This window comes from Ursus arctos, chromosome X, assembly GCF_023065955.2.
Source record: "Ursus arctos isolate Adak ecotype North America chromosome X, UrsArc2.0, whole genome shotgun sequence".
In the NCBI taxonomy this organism is placed as follows: domain Eukaryota; kingdom Metazoa; phylum Chordata; class Mammalia; order Carnivora; family Ursidae; genus Ursus; species Ursus arctos.
Window position 1 is genome coordinate 58,336,391 of NC_079873.1, and position 14,792 is coordinate 58,351,182.

Sequence of the window (14,792 nt, forward strand, 5' to 3'; positions counted from 1 at the left end):
AGCCTTCCTCCTGTTATTGATTTCTCATTTCATACCATTGTGGCTGGAAAAGATACATGGTATGATCTGAATCTTAAATTTGCTAAGACTTGTCTTATGACCTGTTGTATGATGTATCATGTGAAATGTTCTATTTCCATTTGAGACGAATGTGTATTCTGCTGCTCTTGTGTTGTAGGTTCTGCGTATGTCTGTTAGGTCCCTTTGGTCCAAAGTACTGTTTAAGTCTAAGGTTTCCTTATTGATTTTAGGTCTGGATGATATCTCCAATGTTGAAAGTGGGGTATTCCATGTCCCTACTATTCTGTTGTTATCTATTTCTTCCTTCAGATCTGTTAGTATCTGAAGGATCTGTCAGATCTGCTGGCTTAATATATTTAGGTGCTCCAATGTTGGGTGCATATATATTTTCAATTGCTGTATCTTCTTGATGACTTAAACCCTCGATCATTATATAATGGCCTTTTTTTGTGTCTTGGTACAATTTTTGGCTTAATATGTATTTTGTCTTATGTAAGTATAGTTACTCCTGTTCTATTTTGCATTCTACTTGCATGGAAAATCTTTTTGACCCTTCCCTGTGAACCTGTTTGTGCCCTTGTAGCTCAAGGGAGTCTCTTGTAGGTAGCATATATTAAGTCTTGTTTCTGTTTTGTTTTGTTTTGTTTTGAGATACATCCAGCTACTCTATATCTTATGTTAGGAGAATGTAATCCATTTGCATTTAGAGTAATTATTGATAGAGAAAGATTTATAAATGCCATCTCATTAATTGTTTTCTGGTGGTTTTCTTCCTCTCTTGCTGCCTCTTTTGTGAACTGATGATGTCCTGTAGTGGTATGCTTTTCTTCTTAGTTTGTTGTTTGTTGTTGTTGTCATTGCTGTTGTTTTGCTTTTTATTTGTTTTAATTTTTAAAATTTCTTTAATCTGAGTATAGTTGACACATAATGTTACATTGATGGGATGAAGACCTAAGTACGAGACCTAAAGCCATACAACTCTGGAAGAGAACATAGGCAATAATTTCTTTGACCTCAGCCCTAGCCACATTGTTCTAGATATGTCCCCTCAGGCAAGGGAAACAAACCAAAGCAAAAATAAACCATTGTGACTACATCAAAATAAAAGAGCTTTTGCACAGAGAAGGAAGCCATCAACAAAACAAAAAGGCAACCTATTGAGCATCCGTGGTGGTGTGCTTCGACTCCCTTCTCTTTTTATCTCCTGTGAATCTGCTATAGGCTTTTGCTTTCTGGTTACCGTAAGACTTACATAAAACATCTTACAGATATAACAGTCTATTTTACCCCAGCAACTGAGCTTCAATTGCATACAAAGTTCTACTCTTTCTTTTCCCTTTTATGTTTTTGATATCACCATTTGCTTCTTTTTATATTGTGTATTCATTAGCAAATTATTGTAGCTGTAGTTATTTTTAATACTCTAGTCTTTTTAACTTTTATACGAGGTTTAACTGGTTAACACATCACCGCATTACAGTATCAGGGTATTCTGGAACCTGACTATATACTTACGTTCACCACTCTTTCATATGTTTTCATGTTACCAATTTGCATTCTTTCATTTCACCTTAAAGAAGTCCTCTCCACATCTCTTGTAAGGTAGGTCATAGGTCTAGTGGTGATGAATTCCCTCAGCTTTTGTTTACCTGGGATATCTTCATCTGTCTTTCATTTCTGAAGAATAACTTTGGTGGATAGAGTATTCTTACTTGGTGGGGTTTTTTTCTTTCATCACTTTGAATTATTACCTCACTCTCAACTGGCCAATAAAGTCTCTGTTGAGAAATCTTCTGAAAGCCTTATTGGTGTTCCCTTGTAAGTTATAAGCTTCTTTACTCTTGCTGCTTTTAAGGTTCTCTCTTTGTCTTTGATTTTTGGCAGGTTTATTGTAATGTGTCTTGGAGAGAATCTCTTTAAGTTCAGTTTGTTTGTTGACGTATGATCTTCCTGAACTTGGATATCTGAATCTCTACCCAGATTTGGGGAGTTCTCAGCCATTATATTTTAAATGACCACTCTGCCCTGCTCACCCTCTCTTCTCCTTTTGGCACTCCAATAATTCTCAAGTTGGTTCTTTTGGTGTTATCCTGTAGGTCACGTAAGCTTTCTTCATACTTTCTCCTTCTTTTTTCTTTTGTCCCCTTTGACTGGATAATCTCAGAGTTCTTGTCTTCTGTCTCACACAGTCTTTCTTTTACTTCATCCATTTGTTGTTGATGCTCTCTATTGCAGTTTTCAGTTCATTCACCGTATTCTTCAGCTCCAGATTTTCTCTTGGTTCTTATTTGTGATTTCTACCTTCTTGTTAAAAATTTCATTTTGCCCAGGAATTGCTTTCCTGATTTCAGTGACTTGTCTTTCTGTGTTTCCTCGTATATAGCTTATTGAGTTTCCCTAAAAGAGCTAGTTTGAACTATTTATTGGGTGTTTTGCCAATTTCCATATCTTTGTGTCAATTACTAAAAGAGCATTGTCATCCCTTGGTGGTGTCGTGTTTCCTTGATTTTTTTTCATATTCCTTGAAGTTTTGCAATTCTGTCTTCCCATCTGATGTATCAGTAACTTCCTCTAGGCTTTGCTGTCTTCAGGAGAGAAATACCTGCCATCTGCCCTGCTAATGATTGTAAAGCTTTCTCAGATCTACTGATACACTTGTTCCATGCTTCTTGCTCCTTCTTGTGGCAGAACTCTTAAGCTCCTATGCCTTCTCTTGGTCTTTCAACACTCCGGACCAGGTGCTGTTAGTCACCCTTTTCCTTCCACAAGGTGGCACTAAAGCTCAAGTTTGTGCTCTGTCCCTGGCCTACCACAGAATGTGTGTGTGTGTGTGTGTGTGTGTGTGTGTGTGTGTGTGTGTGTGTGTTGGGGATGGGGGGGTGAGGTGAACTGAATACTGGAGCTTTCTGTGGGCCAGTCAGTGTGTATGACAACAAGGCATTTCTAATGGCTCACGAGTGGGTTTCTTGGAGTTCGCAATGCAGCTAATAGGATCCATGTTTCTTTAATGCCCTCTGGGAGTCTATCTGCTACTCTCCCAGCCTCTTCTAGGTCCCCTCATCCAGTCAATGGAGCAGATGATTCGGTAGTCCTCTCTAATGCATCCAAACGTGTATTTTGTTTTGTTTTGTTTTTTCCTTGCCCCAGTGGTGTGCTCTGGAAACCTTGACTTCCACAAAAGCTCGCTCCTCTGTGGGTGATTGTCTAAAGCAGACAAGGATGCTTGTGACATAGGGTCGAGGTCAAAGAAGGTTTAAAGAACAAATCTGCATTGCTTGGTTCGTTTTCACTGAGAATGTATGATGTAAGTATTACCTCCATAAATAAGACAACACAACAAGTGAAACAGCTCAAATGTAATTTGCCAAAATAATGCAGGTTTTTCTGTTCGTGACGTAAAGAGATAAATGATCTTGGAGATAAGATCATTGCATTTACAACCAGGGTTTCAACATTGACAACATTTCCACACAGTTTCTGCAGGTCATTTTCTGAACTCCACTCACTCGCATTTATTTTATTTATTTTATTTTTATTTTTTATTTTTTATTTTTTTGGTCAACTCTTTTGCCTGTACCATACTCTTTCAACGACTGCAAGTTTAGAATACCTTTTGGCATATGGTAGTGCAAGCATACCTACGTTACAATTGCCTCAAAATGTTTTTGGCTATTTTATTATTCCACGTGAACTTGAGAAGTTACAAGTTCCCTCTAAGGACGTGCTTGGATTATCCACCTATAATTGCATGAGATATAGAGATAGATACAGGGAGGATATAATGTATTTACACTTCCAAAGCCTCTCTCATTTGGAAATTAATGTACATCTGCTAATTTAAGGATTTCTTTTTGCATTCCTCATAGAAGGCTTAGAGGGTTTTTTAAAATATGGCTTTCACTTGTATTTATGTAAGTCTTATACTAGATGCCATTGCAAATGTGATCCCTTTTTACAAATTGAGGTATAATTGACATGTGATATTGTATTAGTTTTAGGTACATGACATACTGATTTGGTGTAGGTCTACATTGTAAAAGGATTACTAAAAGTTTCATTAACATCCGTCGTGGGACATACTTACGAATTTATTTTTTCTTGTGATGAGAAATTCTAGGATCTACTCTCTTAGCAACTTTCAAATATACACTAAGGTACTGTTAACTACACTCTCTATGCAGTACATTACATCCCCAGGACATATTTATTTTACAGCTGGAAGTTTGTACGTTTTGAATACCTTCATCCATGTTGCCTATCCCCCAACTCTCCAGATATGTGGTGTATGTGAGATACCTAAAATCTCATATGTTCTTTCCTTTCATTTGTTTTATGGTTTTATTTGTAATTTTTTAAAAAGTTTTTATATAAATTCCAGTTAGTTACCATACAGAGTAACATTAGTTCCTGATGTACAACATAGTGATTCAACACTTCCATACAACACAAGTGCACTCCTTAAACCCCAGCATCTATTTAACCCACCCCCACCTACCTCCCCTCTGGTAACCATTAGTTTTGTTGTGTTTTGTTTTTAGTTTCAAACTTCTATTTAAATTCCAGTTGGGTAACACACAGTGTAATATTTGTTTCAGGTGTAGAATTTAGTGATTCATCTCTTACATACAACACCCAGTGCTCATCACAAGAAGTGCCTGCTTTAATACCCTTCACCCATTTAACCCATCCCCACCCATGTCCCCTTCAGGAACCCTCAGTTTGTTTTCTATAGTTAAGAGTCTTTTGTGGTTTGCCTGTCTCTTCCCTCCCCCCATGCTCATCTGTTTTGTCTCTTAAATTCTACATATGAGGGAACTCATGGTATTTTTCTTTTTCTGATTGATTGTTTTTGCTTACCATAATAATCTCTAGCTCCATCCACGTCATTACAAATGGCAAGATTTCATTCTTTTTTATGGCTGAGTAATATTCCATTGTTTATATATACCACTTCTTCTTTATCCATCATCAGTCGATGGACATTTGGGCTCTTTCCATAATTTGGCCATTGTTGATAATGCTGCTATAAATATCAGGATGCGCACATCCCTTCGAATCAGTATTTTTTTATACTTTGGGTAAATACCTCTTAGTACAATTGCCAGATTGTAGGGTAGTTCCATTTTTTTATAATAATTTTTTATTATGTTATGTTAGTCACCATACAGTACATCCCAAGTTTTTGATGTAAAGTTCCATGATTCATTACTTGCGTATAACACCCAGTGCACCATGCAATACGTGCCCTCCTTAATACCCATCACCGGCCTATCCCAATCCCCCAGCCCCCTCCCCTCTAAGGCCCTCAGTTTGTTTCCCAGAGTCCATAGTCTCTCATGGTTCATTCCCCCTTCTGTTTACTCCCCCCCTTTCTTCTTCCCTTTCTTCTCCTACCGATAGGGTAGTTCCGTTTTTAACTTTTTGAGGAATCTCCATACTATTTTCCAGAGTGGCTGCACCAGTTTACACCAGTTCCCATCAACAGTGTAACAGGGTTTCCATTTCTCCACAACTTCACCAATGTATGTTGTTTACTGTCTTGTTAATTGTAGCCTTTCTCACAGGTTTGAGGCGTTATCTCATTGTAGTTTTGATTTGCATTTCTCTGATGAGTGATGTTGAGCATCTTTTCATGAATCTGCTGGCCATCTGTATGTTCTCTTTGGAAAAATGTCTATTCCTGTCTTCAGCCCATTTTTTACCTGGATTATTAGGGCTTGGGGTGTTGAGTTGTGTAAGTTCTTCATAGATTTTGGACACTATCCCTTTATCAGATATGTCATTTACAAATATCTTCTCCCATTCTGAAGGTTGCCTTTTAGTTTTGTTGATTATGTCCTTCTCTGTACAAAAGCTTTTTATCATGAGGAAGTCCTGATAGTCTATCTTTGCTTTCTTTCCTTTGCCTCAGTAGACATATCTAGTAAGAAGTTGCTATGGCCGAATGTCAAAGAGGTTACTGCCTGTTCTCCCCTAGGATTTTGATGGTTTCCTGTTCCACATGTAGGTCTTTCATCCATTTTGCATTTATTTTTGTGAATGCTTTAAGAAAGGGGTTCAGTTTCATTCTTCTGCATGTTGCTGTCCAGTTGTCTCAGCATCATTTGTTGAAGAGACTGTCTTTTTTTCCATTGGATAGTCTTTCCTGCTTTATCAAGGATTAATCGACCATACAGTTGAGGGTCCATTTCTGGGTCTTCTATTCTGTTCCATAGATCCATGTGTCTGTTTTACATCCAGTACCATACTGACCCGATCGTTACAGCTCAGTAATATAACCTGAAATCTGGAATTGCAATGACTGCAGCTTTTCCTTTCTCTTTCGAGATTGCTCTGGCTATTGGCGGTCTTCCGTGCCTCCATACAAATGTTTGGATTGTTTGTTCTAGCTCTGTGAAACATACTGGTCGTATTTTGGTAGGGATTACATTAAGTGTGTAGATTGCTTTGGGTAGTAGAGACATTTTAACAATATTTGTTCTTCCAATACATGTGCATAGGATGTCTTTCCATTTCTTGGTGACAACTTCAATTTCTTTTATCAAGGGTATAGTTTTCAGAATACACATTTTTACCTCTTTTGTTAGGTTTATTCCTGGGTATCTTATGGTTCTTGGTGCAGTTGTAAAGGGGATTGTTTCTTGAGTCGTCCTTCTGCTGCTTCATTATTGGTGTATGGAGAAACAACAGATTTCTGTACATTGATTTTGTATCCTGTGACTTACTGAATCCACGTGTCAGTGCTAGCCAATTTTTGGTGGAGTCTTATGGGTTTTCTACATAGAATATTATGTCATCTGCAAATAGGGAAAGTTTGACTATTTCCTTGCCAATCCGGATGGCTTTATTTCTTTTTGTTGTCTGCTGAGACTAGGACTTCCAGCACTATGTTAAATGACAGTGGTGAGAGTGGACATCCCTGTTATGAGGTTGAGTTATGTTCCCTCTATCCCTGCTTTGTTCAGGGATTTTATCAAGAATGGATGCTGTATTTACCAAATGCTTCCTCTGCATCTACTGGGAGGATTATATGGTTCTTATCCTTTCTGGTATTAATGTGGTATACCACGTTGTTTGATTTGTGAATATTGAACCACCCTTGCAACCCTGGAATAAATCCCACTTGATCGTGGTGAATGGTTCTTTTAATGTACTGTTGGATTTGATTTGCTAGTATTTTGTTGAGAATTTTTGCATCCATCTTCATTAGGGATATTGGCCTGTAGTTCTCTTTTTTACTGGACTCTTTGTCTGGTTTTGAAATCAGTAATGCTGGCCTCACAGAATGAGCCTGGAAGTTTTTCTTCCATTTCTTTCTTTGGGGGGGGGATAGCTTAATAAGAATAGGTATTACCTCTTCCTTAAATGTTTGGTAGAATTCCCCCGTGAAGCTATCTGGACCGGGACTTTTGTTGGTTGGGAGATTTTTGATTACTGATTCAATTTCCTTGTGGGTTATTGATCTGTTCAAATTTTCTATTTCTTCCTGTTTCAGTTTTGGTAGTTTATATGTTTCTAGGAATTTATCCATTTCTTCCAGATTGCCCAATTTGTTGACATATCATTTTTTTTTCATAATATTCTCTTATAATCGCTTGGGTTTCTGTGATCTTGGTTGTGATTTCTCCTCTCTCATTTGTGATTTTTTTAAATTTTTGTCCTTTATCTTCTCTTTTTGTTACTTCTGGGTAGGGGTTATCAATTTTTTTAAGAGTTTTTATTTATTTGATAGAGATAGAGACAGCCAGTGAGAGAGGGAACACAAGCAGGGGCAGTGGGAGAGGAAGAAGCAGGCTCATAGCAGAAGAGCCTGATGTGGGGCTCGATCGCAGATCGCCGGGATCACGCCCTGAGCAGAAGGCAGACGCTTAACCGCTGTGCCACCCAGGCGCCCCGGGGTTATCAATTTTGATAATTTTTTCAATGAACCGGCTCCTGGTTTCATTGACCAGTTTTACTGGGTTTTTCTGTTTCTATATCATTTATTTGTGCTCTAATCTTTAGTATTTCCCTTCTTCTGCCAGATTTAGGCTTTGTTTCTTGTTCTTCTTCTAGCTTCTATATGTTAAAGGTTAAGTTGTGTACTTGAGATTTTTCTTGCTTCTTGAGGTAGGATGCTATTGCAATATACTTCCCTCTTAAGACTGTTTCTGATGCATCCCAGAAGTTTTGGACCATCCTGTTTTCTTTTTTATTAGTTTCCATATATTTTATTAATTTCTTCTTTAATTTTCTGGTTGATCCATTCATTCTATATTCTTATGTTCTTTAAGCTCCATTTATTTGTAGTCTTTCCAAATTTTTTCTTGCGGTTGGCTTCAAGTTTCATAGCACTGTGGTCAGAAAAGGTGGATGGCATGATCTCAATCATTTTTACTTCTTGAGGCCTGATTTGTGACCTAGTGTGTGATCTATCCCGGGGAACATTCCATGTGCACTTGAAAAGAATGTGTGTTCTGCTGCTTTGGGATGAAATGCACTGAATATATCTGTTATTATATGTATGCATGCATATAATTATGTGTATGCTGCATGCATGCATATGTTAGAATATAATCTGTTGATTTTCTTCTTAGATGATCTGTCCATTGATGTAAGTGGGGTGTTAATGTGCCCTACTACTATTGTGTTATTATCGATGAGTTCCTTTATGTTTGTTATTAATTGTTTTATATATTTGGGTGCTCCTAAGTTGGGGGCATAATTATTTACAATCATTAGATCTTCTTGTTGGATAGACCCCTTTATTACAAAATACTACTGTTCTTCGTGTCTTGTTACAGTCTTTGCTTTAAAGTCTAGTTTGCCTGATGTAAGTATGGCTACCCTGGCTTTCTTTTGATGTCCATTTGCATGGTAAATGTTTCTCCATCCACTCACTTTCCATCTGCAAGTGGATTTAGTTCTTAAATGAGTCTCTTCAAAAAAATTTTAAAATAAAATTTAAAAAAATAAATGAAATCAGTCTTTTGTAGGCAGCATGTAGATGGGTCTTGTTTTCTTTTGTTTTTTTAATGCATCCTGACACCCCGTGTCTTTCGATTGGAGCATTTATTCCATTTACATTCAGAATATTTCTTGACACATATGAATTTAGTGCTACTTTATTACTTGTTTTGTCATTGTTTCTGGAGATTTTCTCCATTCCTTTGTTGTCTTTGTCACTTTTGGTCTTTCTTTCCCACTGAAAGAGTCCCCTTTTATATTTCTGGCAGGGCTGGTTTAGTGGTCACGAACTCTTGTTAGTTTTTGTTTGTCTGGGAAACACTTCAACTCCATTTCTTTCCTGAATGATAGCCTTGCTGGATAGAATATTCTTGGCTGCAGATTTTTCCCCTTCAGCACATTGACTATATCATGCCCCTTTCTTCAGGGCTGCCAAGTTTCTATGGAGAAATCTGCTGCTAAACTTATTTGTTTTCCCTTCTAAGTTAGGGGCTTCTTTTGTCTTGCTGCTTTTAGTATTCTTTTTCTTTATATTTTGCCAGTTTAACTACAATATGTCTTGCCATTGGCCTGCTTTTATTGATTTTGATAGGATTTCTCTGTGCCTCCTGGATTTGGAAGTCTATTGGTTTCCCCAGATTAGGGAAGTTTTCAGCTGTAATTTGCTCAAATAAATCTGCTCCCTTTTCTTTCTTTTTCTTCTTCTTCTTCTTCTTCTTCTTCTTCTTCTTCTTCTTCTTCTTCTTCTTCTTCTTCTTTTCTTCTTCTTCTGGGACTCCTGTGATATGAGTACTACATTTCATGGAGTCACTGAATTGCTTAAGTCTACTTTCATGGTTCAATATTTTTCTCTCCCTCTTTTGATCAGCTTCATTATTTTCCATAATTCTTTCTTCTATATCACTTACTAATTCCTTGGCTTCCTCCATCCTTGTGGTCATTATACCCAGGCAGTTTTGAATTCAGTTAGTGCATTTTTCATTTTGGCCTGATTGGTTTTATGTTCTTTTATCTGCATGGCAAGGATATCCCTGATGTCTTCTATGCTTTCCTCAAGCCCAGCTATATCCTTATGATTGTTGCTTTACATTCTTGATCAGACATATTACTTATATCTGTTTCAATTAAATCTCTGGCTGTGACCTTTTCTTGCTCTTTGTTCTGGGATGAATTCTTCTGTCTTGGCATTGTATCTAGGTCTCTGTCTTCTGTGTGGTAGGAAAGCCTGCTATGTTTCCTTCTTCTGAGAGTAATGGTTTTATGAAGAAGATGGTGTATAATGTGCAGGGCTTGGCGCTTCAGGAAGTGTCTCTAGTACATGCTGCATGCACTCTGCTGTCGTGTTATGGCTGCTCTATCCCTCAGGGCAGTCCTCTGCAGAGTTTCTCCTTGCCTGCAGTGGGGAGTTTTGGACCTTGGCCAGAGTGTGCTGTGCTCCATTCTGCTTGTTAAAAGAGACCTGGTGCTATTTTCACGACAGCTGAAGCAGAACTCTATGGTCATTAGATGTGGTGGGTGTCAGGGTTTATGCTGGTCTTCTGGGGCAGGGGTTGCTACACTGGTTCTCAGGCACACCTGCCTGAGAAAAGCAGCACCAGCAGATCGCTGTGTAATCTGTGTAAACAGTTTAGGCAGCCAGTGTTGGCACTGTGCTGTTTACTGAAGTTAGTTTATGCTGAGGGGCACAGCAGTAAAATGGCACCAGCCAGCTCTTTTGTCCCTGGAGAGGGAGTTTGTGCTTGCTACTGTCAGAGAATTCCTCCTAGAAGAGCAAACAATTTCTCCCACTGCATGCTAGCTATTTTTCTGATCGCTGTTCTCACACTGTCTGTGTCAAGGTTGCTTGCCTGCTTGGAGCTATGCAATGCACTTTTGGGCTCTATTCCAGCCAGGCCAGCTGAGTTTTAAAACTCCAAACTTTAGGGAGCTGGTGTGGTGGGGATTTGCGCTTGCCCTCCAGGGAAGGGTCTCACCATGCTGGGATTGATGAAGGTTTGACCCAGAAGGGCAGTCGCACGAGAGTGCAGGATTGTGGGGTTTGGAGCAAGCTCACCCAAGAGCCAGTGTCCAGGTTAACCACCCTCAGCAGGTGTCTCTCCACCTGTGCTGAGAGGCAGGGGAGGAAAATGGCACCCATCAGCTCTTTTATCCTCAGAGTGCAATGCCACCTCTCTCAGATGTGCTCCAAGAAGGGGGAACCATCTCTCCCAGTGCATCTCAGGCGATCCTCAGATCGAGCTCTCTGCCCCTGGGTTACCTGCCTGCCTTCTCTACAGGAGAACTGCAGTGCCCTCAGGCATGCTGCAGCCTTCTGAAACTCTAGTCTTTGAGCCCCACTAGCTGCAAATATTCACGAAAATTAGCCTCTTTTGTTTTTTCAGTCAGTGGCTTTGGGGAGCCATTGTCCTTGTGCGATCCCCTGTGTGCTCCTCTCTCTCTCTCTCTCTCCAGTGAGGGTGCCCTCCCCTCTGTCACACCTATGATCCCTTTCTCCCCCAAAGCACATCTCCACACCTCCTACCTTCCATTTTGTGGCCTCCTCCCTCCCTCTAGTTGTGCAGATTGTTCTGTCAGTCCTCAGATCAATGTGTGGGTATTCAGAATGCTGTGATATTTATCTAGCTGTGTTTGAGGGACGAGGCAAGCCTAGGGTCCTCCTATTATTCTGCCATCTTTCTCAGATATTCTTCATCCATTCATCTGTTGATGGACACTTAGATTGTTTTCATGTTTTGGCCGTTGTAAGTAATGCTGAATTGAACATGGGGTGATGATGTCTTTTCGAGACAGTGATTTTGTTTTCTTCAGATAAATACTCAGAAGGGGAATTGCTGGATCAGATAGGAGGTTTATTTTTAATGCTTTTGAACATCACCCATACTGTTTTACGTAGAGGAGGCACCAATTTACATTCTCACCAGTAATGTATGATGATTCTCTTTTCTCCAAATCCTCAATAGCCCTTGTTCTTTATTCTCATTTGATAATAGACTTCCTGACAATTATGATCTCATATCATACCTCATTGTGGTTTTGGTCTCCAATTCTTGGATGATTACTAAAGTTCAGCAGCATTTCATGCACCTGTTGCCTATTTGTATTTCTTCTGTGGAAGATATCTATTCAGTTTTTCTGCATATTTTTTATTCAGGTTTTTTTCCTAATGCATTGCTTAAACTCATTATATATTTTGGATATTATCTCATTTAAAAATATATGATTTGGAAACATTTTCTTTCATTAGTCAGTTGCCTTTTCATTTTGATGATAGTTTCCTTTGCTGTACAGAGGATTTTACTTTGATGTAGTTCCCCCCCCCTTTTTTTAGTTTACCATCTGTTGCTTATGGTTTTGGTGTCAAATCAAAGAAAACCCTTTGAAGAACAATGTCAGGTAGTTACCCATTATGTTTTCTTCTAGTAGTTTTATTGTTTCTGGACTTCTGTTCAAATGGTTAATTCATTTTGATTTAAGTTTTATGTATGATGTAAATGGCAGTTCCTCCTCCTTTTCTCCTTCTCCATCTCCTTCTTCTCCTCCTCCTCCTCTTCCGTCTTCTTCTTCTCTTTTTCCTTCCTCCTCCTCCCCTTCTTCTTCTTCTTCTTCTTCTTCTTCTTCTTCTTCTCTTTCTCCTTCCTCTCCTCCTCCTCTTCCTCCTTTTCCTCCTCCTTTTTCTTTTGCTTCTTTCTACTCCTCCTCTTCTTCTTGTATGGGGCTACTCAGTTTCCTTAACACCATTCATTGAAGAGACTGTCCTTGTCCCATCGTACATTCTTGGCTCTTTTGTCATAAATTAATCGTCTATATATGCATGGCATTATTTCTGAGCTCTCTATTCTGTTCTGTTGTTGTATATGCCTATTTTTATGCCAATACCATGCTGTTTTGACTATTGTAGACCTTGTATAGTTTATGTAGTAGTTATATAGTTACAAATCAGGAAATATAATGCTTCCAACTTTGTTTTTCTTTCTCTAGATTGCTTTGGCTATTCAGGACCTTTTGTGATTCTACACAGATTTTAGGATTGCTTTTTCTATTTCTATAAAAAAGCCATTGGAATCTTGATACAGATTGAATGAATCTGTAGGTTCTTTGGGTAGTATGGACATTTTAACAGTATTAATTCTTCTGATCCATGAGTACAATATCTTTCCCTTTATTTGTGTCTTCTTCAATTTCTTTCATCAGTGTCTTATTGTTTTCTATGTGTTGGCCTTTTAATTCCTTGGATAAATCTAGTCCTAGGTATTTTTGATGCAATCATATCTTGGATTGTTTCCTTAATTTCTCCTTCTGATAATTTGTTTTCGTGTATAGAAATGCAACCGATTTTTGCACGTTCATTCTGTATCCTGCAATTTTAGTAAATTCATTTATTTTAACAGTTTTTTGGTGGAGTCTCTAGAGTTTTCTATATATGATATCACATCATTTGCAAATAGACAGTTTTGCTTTTTCCTCTCCAGTTTGGATGTCTTTTATTTCTTTTTCTTGGTTAACTGCTTTGGCTAGTACTCCCATTATGATGCTGAATAAAACGGATGAGACTGAGCATCTTTGTCCTTTTCCTGATCTTAGAAAATTTAGCTTTTCACCATTGAGTATGATGTTAGCTGTGTTCTTGTCATCTGTGGCCTTCATTATGTTGAGATGCATGCCCTCTACAGTCACTTTGTTGAGAGTTGTTATCACAAATGGATATTGCCTTGTGTCAAGTGCTTTTCCTGCATCTATTGGGATGACCATGTGAATTTTATACTTAGTTTTACTAATGATGCATATCACATTGATTGATTTGTGGATGTTGAACCATCCTTGTATTCCTAGTATCAACCCCTGTTGTTCATGGTGTATCGTATTTTGAGTGTATTATTGAGCTTGGTTTCCTAATATTTTGTTGAGGGATTTTGCATCTATATTCATCAAGAATATTGGCCTATAATTTCCTTTTCTTGCAGTGTCCTTGTCTGGTTTGGTGTCAGGATCCTGCTTGCCTCATCAATTGACTTTTGAAGTGTTCCCTCCTCTTCTATTTTTTAAGAGGGTTATGGAAGGATTGGTATTATTTCTTCTTGAAATGCGTGGTATAATTCATCAGTGAAGCCACATGGTCCTGGACTTCTCTTTGTTGGTAGGTTGTTGATTACTGATTTATTCTCTCCCCTAGAAATTGGCCTCTTCGGATTTTCTATTTCTTCATGACTCCATCTTGGTAGGTTGTATGCTTTGAGGAATTTAACCATTTTGTCTAGATTATCCAGTTTGTTGGTTTATAATAGTTCATGGTGGTCTCTTGTGATCCTTTTTATTTGCATGCTAACATTTGTAACATGTCTCCTTCTTCATTCAACATTTTATTTCTTTAATTGAATTTAAATTTTAAAAATTTTATTTCTTCGAGCCCTCTCTTTTCTTGGTGAGCCAAGCTAAATTCTTATCATCTTCTTTATCATTGTAAGAAAAGCCCTTTGTTTATTGATCTTTTCCACTGTCTTTTAGTGTCTATATCATTTGTATCCACTCTTATATTTGATATTTCCTTGATTCTATCAATTTTGGACTTTGTTTGCTCTTCTTTTCATAGTTTCTTGATGTTTAATGTTAGGTTGTTTAATTTGTATCTTTCTTATTTTCTTTTTTTTTTCTTTTTTTTCTCTTTTTTACTATTTTCTAATTTAAATTCAATTAGCTAACATATATTACCTCATTCACTTTTGATATAATGTTCAGTGATTCATTAGTTGCTTATAACACCCAGCGCTCATCACATCCCATGCCCTCCTTAATGCCCATCACCCAGTTACCCCATCCCCCCACCCACC